Source organism: Arvicanthis niloticus, chromosome 3 (genome assembly GCF_011762505.2).
Source record: "Arvicanthis niloticus isolate mArvNil1 chromosome 3, mArvNil1.pat.X, whole genome shotgun sequence".
In the NCBI taxonomy this organism is placed as follows: domain Eukaryota; kingdom Metazoa; phylum Chordata; class Mammalia; order Rodentia; family Muridae; genus Arvicanthis; species Arvicanthis niloticus.
In genome coordinates, this window is record NC_047660.1 from 64,097,990 (window position 1) to 64,106,067 (window position 8,078).

General features: G+C 43.8%; 1 long non-coding RNA gene and 1 other non-coding gene across 3 annotated transcripts in view; one reads left to right on the forward strand and one right to left on the reverse strand.

The window, feature by feature from the left end:
- Window positions 1-6,591, reverse strand: part of LOC143441719 (uncharacterized) — a 29,504-nt gene extending 22,913 nt beyond the window's left edge. For both annotated transcript variants that reach the window (XR_013109357.1, XR_013109356.1), the window contains exons 1-2: window positions 6,231-6,591; window positions 957-1,060 (exon numbers count right to left, since the gene is read on the reverse strand). This is a non-coding gene — a long non-coding RNA (uncharacterized LOC143441719). The remainder of the gene's footprint in view (window positions 1-956; window positions 1,061-6,230) is intronic.
- Window positions 1,768-1,899, forward strand: LOC117706406 (small nucleolar RNA SNORA17). Its single transcript, XR_004606514.1, has one exon. It is a non-coding gene; the product is annotated as a small nucleolar RNA SNORA17 (small nucleolar RNA).
- Window positions 6,592-8,078: the final 1,487 nt, after the last annotated feature.

The window sequence follows — 8,078 nt, forward strand, 5'->3', positions numbered from 1 at the left end:
ATCCAAAATGGTGCTCCCTATACTTTATAAAGGAAAAATCCTCCCAAAACTAGGGTCCTAACACAGGCCCATGGTTCTAGGAAATCTGCTGCTGAGGAAATTCTGGGAAGTATCTAACCCCACCATAAGTCCCGAGAGCCACAGGCTGTAAAAACAGGCAGTCCGGCTTATCTTCGACCCTACAGTTTTGAGAGGCAGTTTATCCACAGCAGTTTCTTATCTCCCGGCAGTTAATGGAGCTAAAGGAACAGCCTCCTAACACACAACTACTACATTGTTTCATGGCGACCCTAATTCAGCTGCCACTGTACTTAAGCTTTTTCTCTTGGAGTGATATTGGGAACTGTACCTACCCCCTAAGCCTGTGACCTGATAAAGTAGAAAGGAACCACCTCTGCCACAGAACAACTTAATCATACTCACTTAAACACTGCAAATAGTTAAACTGAAAGAATACAGCAAATAAAAAAAAATAAAAAAATAAAAAAAAAAAGCCAGTCAGTGGTGGTGCACACTTTTAATCCCAGCACTCACAAGGGAGAGGCAGGAGGATCTCTCAGTTCAAGACCAGCCTGGTCTATATAGAGAGCTCCAAGACAGCCAGAGCTGCATTAAGAGGCCCTGTCTCAATAATTAGATTAAATAAATAAATAAATAAATAAATAAGCCAGAATGATGGCTCGGTCACCAAGCCTAGTGACCTGAGTGCCTCCTGTGAGGAGGCCTCACATTCAGTTTCCAGGGCCCACATGGTGACTCAGAACTGCTCAATTCCGGATGGGAGCTGAGAAAATGCTCTTTAAATACCAAAGCTTAAAAACCAAAGCTTTATTTTCTGAGCACTCAGGGAGGCAGCCAGTTCAGCATCTGAACTGAGTCCCCAAAGGGAGACTATACGACACTTTTATAGGATGAGAACACAAAGCAAGGGGAGTGGGCTGGGCTGGTGCACTGACCAATTAACATTGGCGACTGGGCCTTATCTGGGTCACCTGGTTTCAGGGTCCTTGAGTCAGATTTTGCAGTCAGTCGGGTCCCCTCCTGGACTCTGGCCTGGAATCTAGAATGATAAGGGGACAAAGGAGTGGGCAAGCTGCACATAGTCGATCATGTCAAGACAGGCAGCACATTGATGACTTGTGTGCCTTGGTTTAGGCAACGATGAGATAACGGCATCTTCCCTCTTTACATCCTTTACTGAGTAACAGACAAACATGAGACATATGAAGAAGCAGGACAGGAGCCGGGTTCCGGGGCCTGGGAACGTGAGCTCAAGTTTGATCCTGCTGGCGAGGTGGAACTCATTCCTGAGATGGCTGGACTCAGGAACCTCCCTCCTAACAATAGCTCTGTAGCTCTAGTTCCTGGAAACCTGGTGCCCTCTTCTGGGTCCTTGGGCACCAAGCGTGCATATGGTACACACACATACATGCAGATAAAAGTCATTCACATAAGACAAAAATAAGACATCTTCCTTAAAAATCAATTTAAAAAATAAATCTCCTCATGCTGTTTGTGTGTTTCCCCATTGAGTAAAGCTTTCACCTGTTCTAACCACTGTATTAGACATAGAAATTTTTTCTATTAGAAAAAAATTATTCAATCGAGGCAGTGGTGGCATATGTACATCTTCAGTCCCAGCACTCAGGAGGCAGAGGCAGGTGGATTTCTGAGTTCAAGGCCAGCCTGGTCTATAAAGTGACTTCCAGGACAGCCAGAGCTACACAGAGAAACCCTGTCTCAAAAAAACAAACAAAAATAATTCTTGCTGCCCCTAGATGCCCTGCAGGTGTGGCTGCTGTGTCACATGTGTGTCAGTAGGTGGCGGAGAGGAGAGAGGCTAGGTCTATGCTCACTGTTTTGACCTACAAACATCTGAGTGATTAGTAATCTAAACTTCCCCCCAAAAAAGCAAGCCTAAGATGACAGTCGACAGTTGTCTCCCAGCTGGGCACAAGCAGTCTGGGCATAGGCCCAGATGGGTTCCCAGGGTGGGGAGCAAGCTGGAGACCAGACAAACCCCACTGGGGGCCATGAGCCAGAGACTAGAAGAACCCTGCTTGGGACTGCAAGCCCCAGACAGGAATGAGCCAAAGACAGACAACTCCAGAATGGGACCACATGGGGAGAGGAGAGAGCCTGACACAACCACCAATCCAGCTCCATGGGTCCCGAAAAGGGAGCTAGCCTGAGATGACCACCAATCTTGCATGGCACAGGTCTGGGGCAGGCAGACCATGCCAGAGATGACCCCTGCCCAGTGCCATAATTGGCTTTGAATTGCACGGGTGGGGCGTAGCTCTCCTGAGCCCACTCTTGAGATGACCCCCAAACACAAGAAGGAGCAAGCAAGTGATAAGAAATGGAAGAGAACAAGAAACAGAAGAATGTGGTCACAAAGAGAGGCAGAACTGGAGACTCAAGGGTAACGAGGAACAGCCTGATCATGGTAGAGTCCCTGGCCTGTGCTGCCACAGGGGACCACATCTGGGTCCACGGCCCTGCAGCAGCAGGGGTCTGTTACTACCAAAGTCTAGGCAGACATCTCTGGTCTGGACTGCCACTCAGAGACAGGTGTATATCTGAGGACTGTGCAAAAGTGGCCCTACTTTTCACCTGGGCATTGTGGGAAAGCTGGTCCTGGGAACATGAGAGCAGGAGAGCTGATAGTGCGTCTAACGTACTGTGGTACACAGGAGAGCAGGCCCTGAACCTTGCCTGAACAGTACAGTAGAACTAGCCCTGGACGTGGGGATTGCGGGTGAGCAGGCCTCGAGGACCTGGGGGCAGCTGGCTCTGACTCTTGCAGGCTGCAGTATTGGATAGGCAAGTCAGAGGAGGGCAGGAGAGCTCTGGTGGCTTGGGTTCGGGTGAGGGGACAGGCTAGCCAGCTCAGATAACCTCTCAGGCCCAGATCCAGGGCTTTGAATTGTCCCACCCCCACATCTACCCCATTGATAAACCGCAGTGCTTGAAGGGGCGGTCCTACAGATCCGACGCTGCAGAATCCCAGACACAGGACAACAACAGGATATCCAAGAGGAGTCCCAGTGAGGATCCAGTATTGATGGTGTAGCAGAAGCCAGAGGCCTCGTACCAGGCCAATGACTCATTGCAATAAACATTTGCAAGCCAAGAAACGTGGGCAAAAGGGAATACTGTGGGACACACTGTGACACAGTGCAGCTTCCACAACGAGATTTTTTTTTCTTTTGTAGGATGGGAAGTTGCAAGGCTGGAAGGGGTACAAAGGGCGAAAGAAATGAGTGGGACTGGGGTGCATGATGGGATATTCTCAAAGAACTAATAGAAAGGTTTGGTTTTTTAAAGTATTCCTACCTAAAGCATTCCTTTCAAGTTACAAAATTAGCATAAAACCTTATTGGACAAACGTTTTAAATCTATTTAAAAGTTGGCTTATTGTCTGGAAATTTCATTGTGTCTGTGATCTTCAGTCTTTTATACTGGTGGTTTAAAAAATGGTATAATAATTGTCTGAATTAACTAAAGTTTTTTTATATCCTTAGCTTAAAATATTCCCATCACTTTTTCTAAATCTATGATCTACCCCTTCAGGAAAATATTCATTATCCCCTTATAAAATAAGTACGAAATGTTCTACTAAAAACTAAGCTTAAAGGCTGGAGAGATGGCTTAAGGGTTTAGAGCACTGGCTACTGTTTCAGAAGTCCTGAGTTCAATTCTCAGCAACCATATGGTGGCTCACCACCATCTGTAATGGGATCTGATTTCCTTTTCTGTGTGTGTGTGTGAAGACAGTTCACTCAGATATAAATCTAAAAATTAGGTTTAAAAATTATATGACCCATGTTTATTAAAGAAAGATTTACATATTATAAGGAAAATTTTATACATAGTAACTAAAAATTCAAAATTGTTTATAGAGTCTTTTCATGGAAAGTTTCCAGAAGATAAAGAAAAGCAGTGGTTTAATTAATTGAAAAAAAGGTCTCATGCCGGGCAGTGGTGGCGCATGCCTTTAATCCCAGCACTTGGGAGGCAGAGGCAGGCGGATTTCTGAGTTCGAGGCCATCCTGGTCTACAGAGTGAGTTCCAGGACAGCCAGGACTACACAGAGAAACCCTGTCTCAAAAAAAAAAAAAAAAGAAAGAAAGAAAAAAAGACTCCTTCCAGCCTAGAGGAACAGGACTGTACTTGTATATTTCTTGAATCTTCTTATATTCAGCTATTGTTTAAGTTGGTCAAGATATTTAGAACTCTTCTGGGTGTATAAAAATGCTAACCTTATCTTAGTGAAGCTACAAATGGGAATGGTATTATGTCCTTACAGTGACTAAGCTTCTTATATAACTATTTGCTTACCTAGACCTGACTTAAACTATGTCTTCATGTTTAAAAAATTCTAGTTTTAACCAAAACTCCTGCACCTAAAGCTCAGGGAACATGGAGGAAAAGAGGAGGGCAGAAAGATTGTAAGATCCAGAGCACCAACAGATCTGCTGTGAGACAGTATCTTGTAGCGATGACAGGGAAGCGTCACCCACGATACTCCAACAACATGGCTGCCTAAACAATGTCTGACCAAGCACAGCACCAACAGAGATGGCAATAAGGAATGGAGAAATTCAGTGGGGTGGGCGGAAGGAAGCAGCCCTAGCCAAAGAACTAGAGGCATCTTAGGAGGCTGAAACCTTCATTGGCTATCTAATTCCAAGCACTCAGCCCTAAAATTGTGTGTGTGTGTGTGTGTGTTTGTGTGTTATGTCATATATATATATACATATATGTGTATGTGTGTAATATGTGTGTGTGTCGTGTATGTGTGTGCATGTGAGTCATATATGTGTGTGTGATGTGTGTCGTGTATGTGTGTACATGTGTGTCATATATGTGTGTGATATGTGTGTGTGATATGTGTGTTTGTGTGTTATGTCATATATATATACATATACATATATGTGTATGTGTGTAATATGTGTGTGTGTCATGTATGTGTGTGCATGTGTGTCATATATGTCTGTGTGATATGTATGTATGTGTGTGTGTGTGTCACAGTAAGCTGACTGAGAAGGTTGTGTTTATGTATGTAGGCATATATATGATATTTAATTGATATGCATTTTTTAAGGTCAAAAATTCAAAAGGGAGCGGAGGGGAGCAGGATGCTCACAGGACAGGCTGGAGGAAGAAGGGAGAGGAAATGATGTAACTACATTTTAATTCTTAAAAATCCTAAAACTTGGGGCTGAGGAGATGGCTCAGCAGTTAAGAGCACTGACTACTCTTCCAGAGGTCCTGAGTTCAATTCCCAGCAACCACATGGTAGCTTCCAACCATCTGTAATGGGATCTAAAGCCCTCTTCTGGTGTGTGTGAAGACAGTGACAATGTACTCACATATATAAAATAAATAAATCTTAAAAAAAAAAAACTTTAAACTCTAATTTTAAGTAAGAAAAAAAAAAAAAACCCTTATTTTAAATTTTCTAAAAAGTAGCACTGGCATGATGGTACATGCCTTTAGTCCCAGCATTCTCAGAGAGGCAGGCAGATCCCCATGAGTTTGAGACCAGCCTGATCTACATAGTGAGTTACAAGACCCAGAGCTACATAGTGAGACCCTGTCCAAAAAAAAAAAGCAAAACAAAATTTCAAAAGAATTCCATCTGGGGGGTACTTCTAATTCAAATTCAAATATTTAAAGTTTTAAACAAAGAGAGATTTTCCTAGTAATGGAAAATATTCATTGGGCCCAACAAATTATATCACTATGTTGCCATGATATTAAGCTACAACTAAATTAAATGTTCTAAGAAGTCCCACAATAATACCCAGACTTCTGAAAAACTTAAAGTAACTAACTCCATTTCCTCTAGAGACACTCAAGGCTTTGGGTTAACTCTTCTTCCCCAACTTTAAAATACCTTCTTCTAGGGCTGGAGAGATGGCTCCGTGGTTTAGAGCACTGACTGGTCTTCCAGAGGTCCTGAGTTCAATTCCTAGCAACCACGTCGTGGCTCCCAACCATTTGTAATGGGATCTGATGCCTATGTGTCTAATGACAATGGCTGAGTGTTCACGTGTATAAAATAAATAAGCTTAAAAGAAGAAAAGTACCTTTTCCCTTTATCTGCTACCTTGATTTATTTAAGCCATACTATGTTCTTGATTATTTTAAGTATAATACTTCTACTACATGTGACATGCAAATGTTATTTCATATACAGAGGATACAAGATAAAACCAGACCCAATCGTGATGACTCCGATTTGGCTTGATCCGTGGATTCCTTCCTTAATGAAGTGTCAACCGGTTCTCTCCGCTGCTGACTGGTTTCCGGCCTATTCGGCCTCATCTGTCTGTGATCCTGGGAATAAGCTTTTCCTGGCAGTAGAGAACATGAGATGCTCTTTGCCACACGCAAGAACTGTAATGTTTGGCCAGCAGGGGAACTATAAAGTTCCCAGAATAAAAGCCACCTGTGTTCTGAGAACTTGGGTGATGGACGTCAGCAACTGCAGAGCGTATTGTGAGTCCACAGCCAAAATTCTCGTGGACTGTCTCAGCTACTTAAAATAGTCAATCATTGTCCATCCACGGTGTGACGTAGCAGCCCTGTGACAGGAACTCCGGTGCCAGACGAGTCCTGCAGTTTGCCTCCAATGACTGAAAACCAATAAAATATCTGATACTTCTCTCCTGATGACATCTCAACCAATCAGATAAGTGGCATTTTACCTGGATGCTCCGAGACACCCCTGCTATGGGCTGCAGTTCTTCCAGGACTGCTGTACCTTATACTAAATTATTCCTGAGGGCCTGTTTACTCTCTCCAGGGTGAAACCATTTTTTTGTGTACCAGGCTCACTTTAGTGGAGCATCCCGATGCCTTTCACTATCAAGAATCCCTAAATGTTTTCCTTTTGGTTCTTCCATTCCCTTCTGAATCATAACTGTTTCAACACCCTGTTGCTTATGACCTAGCTGATTAAGCTAGTTCCCTCTTAAATATCACACACCTTTGCTGCTGGTTATGCTCCTCCAACTAGATACAGAAGCTACATACATCCAGCATTTGAGAAAACATGCAACCAGTCTTTCCAATGTTCTGCCAGCCAATGGTTATTGGCCTAGGAGACTTAGAACAGCATTAAACTTGTGGTCCAGTCACAAATTGGCCACAAGTAAGACTTTGTTCATCCCTAGCTGCTTGCTGTGCAAATATTTAACCTGGTAAAGCTACAAATTCCTTCCTGTATATGTAGTAAAGGGGCTGTGGGTAGAAAAACAAACCCATTTGTCTGCCAGCCCTGCCAATCCATCTTTTTAGAGGAAACCCCAATTATTTGGGATTAGCCACAAAACATCTTTAGCAACCCCACTGGAAAAACATCTTTACTCTCTGACACCTCCCCACAGCCTCCTCTAACCTAGCTTATAATTATTGAGTTATCAAAAATATTCTGAAAGGGGCTAGATTCAGTGGTTACAGGCACTGACCACTCTTGCAGAGGTACCTGGGTTCAAATCCCAGCACCCACATGGCAGCTCGCAACTGTAACTCCAAGATTTGACACTCTCACACAGACATACATGCAGAAAAAAAAAAAAAAAACACAATGCACATAAAATAAAATTTAAAAGTTCCTTAAGGGGTTCCTTCCGGTCTGGGCCAGAGCACTGAGCAGATCTTGGGTGGCAGCTCTGTCCCCAACCTCCAAGAACCCAGAGGAAGCAGGGATCCCAGGCACTCTAACTTGGACAGTGTCTTAGAAACTAGTTCTCAAATCTGAGGCCTAGATCAGACCTCTGCCAGGTCTGCTGTTGTGTGGACCCCGGATTCCACCTGAGACATACTGGAAGGTCCACTCAATCCAGATCCACAGAGGAACAAATGAACTCAGAGCTTCAGACAACATATCCTGAGATATTCTAGAGGAGACACTGCACCCAGAACAGCAGACACCTAGCTGGACTACTACCTTGGAGGCACCATATCCTGAGGCATCCTAGAGGTACCACTGTAATCAGTGCAGCTGGAAAAGATCACAGAGACATCTGGACCCCTAGGAGATCAGACACAAGCTAGATAACTAG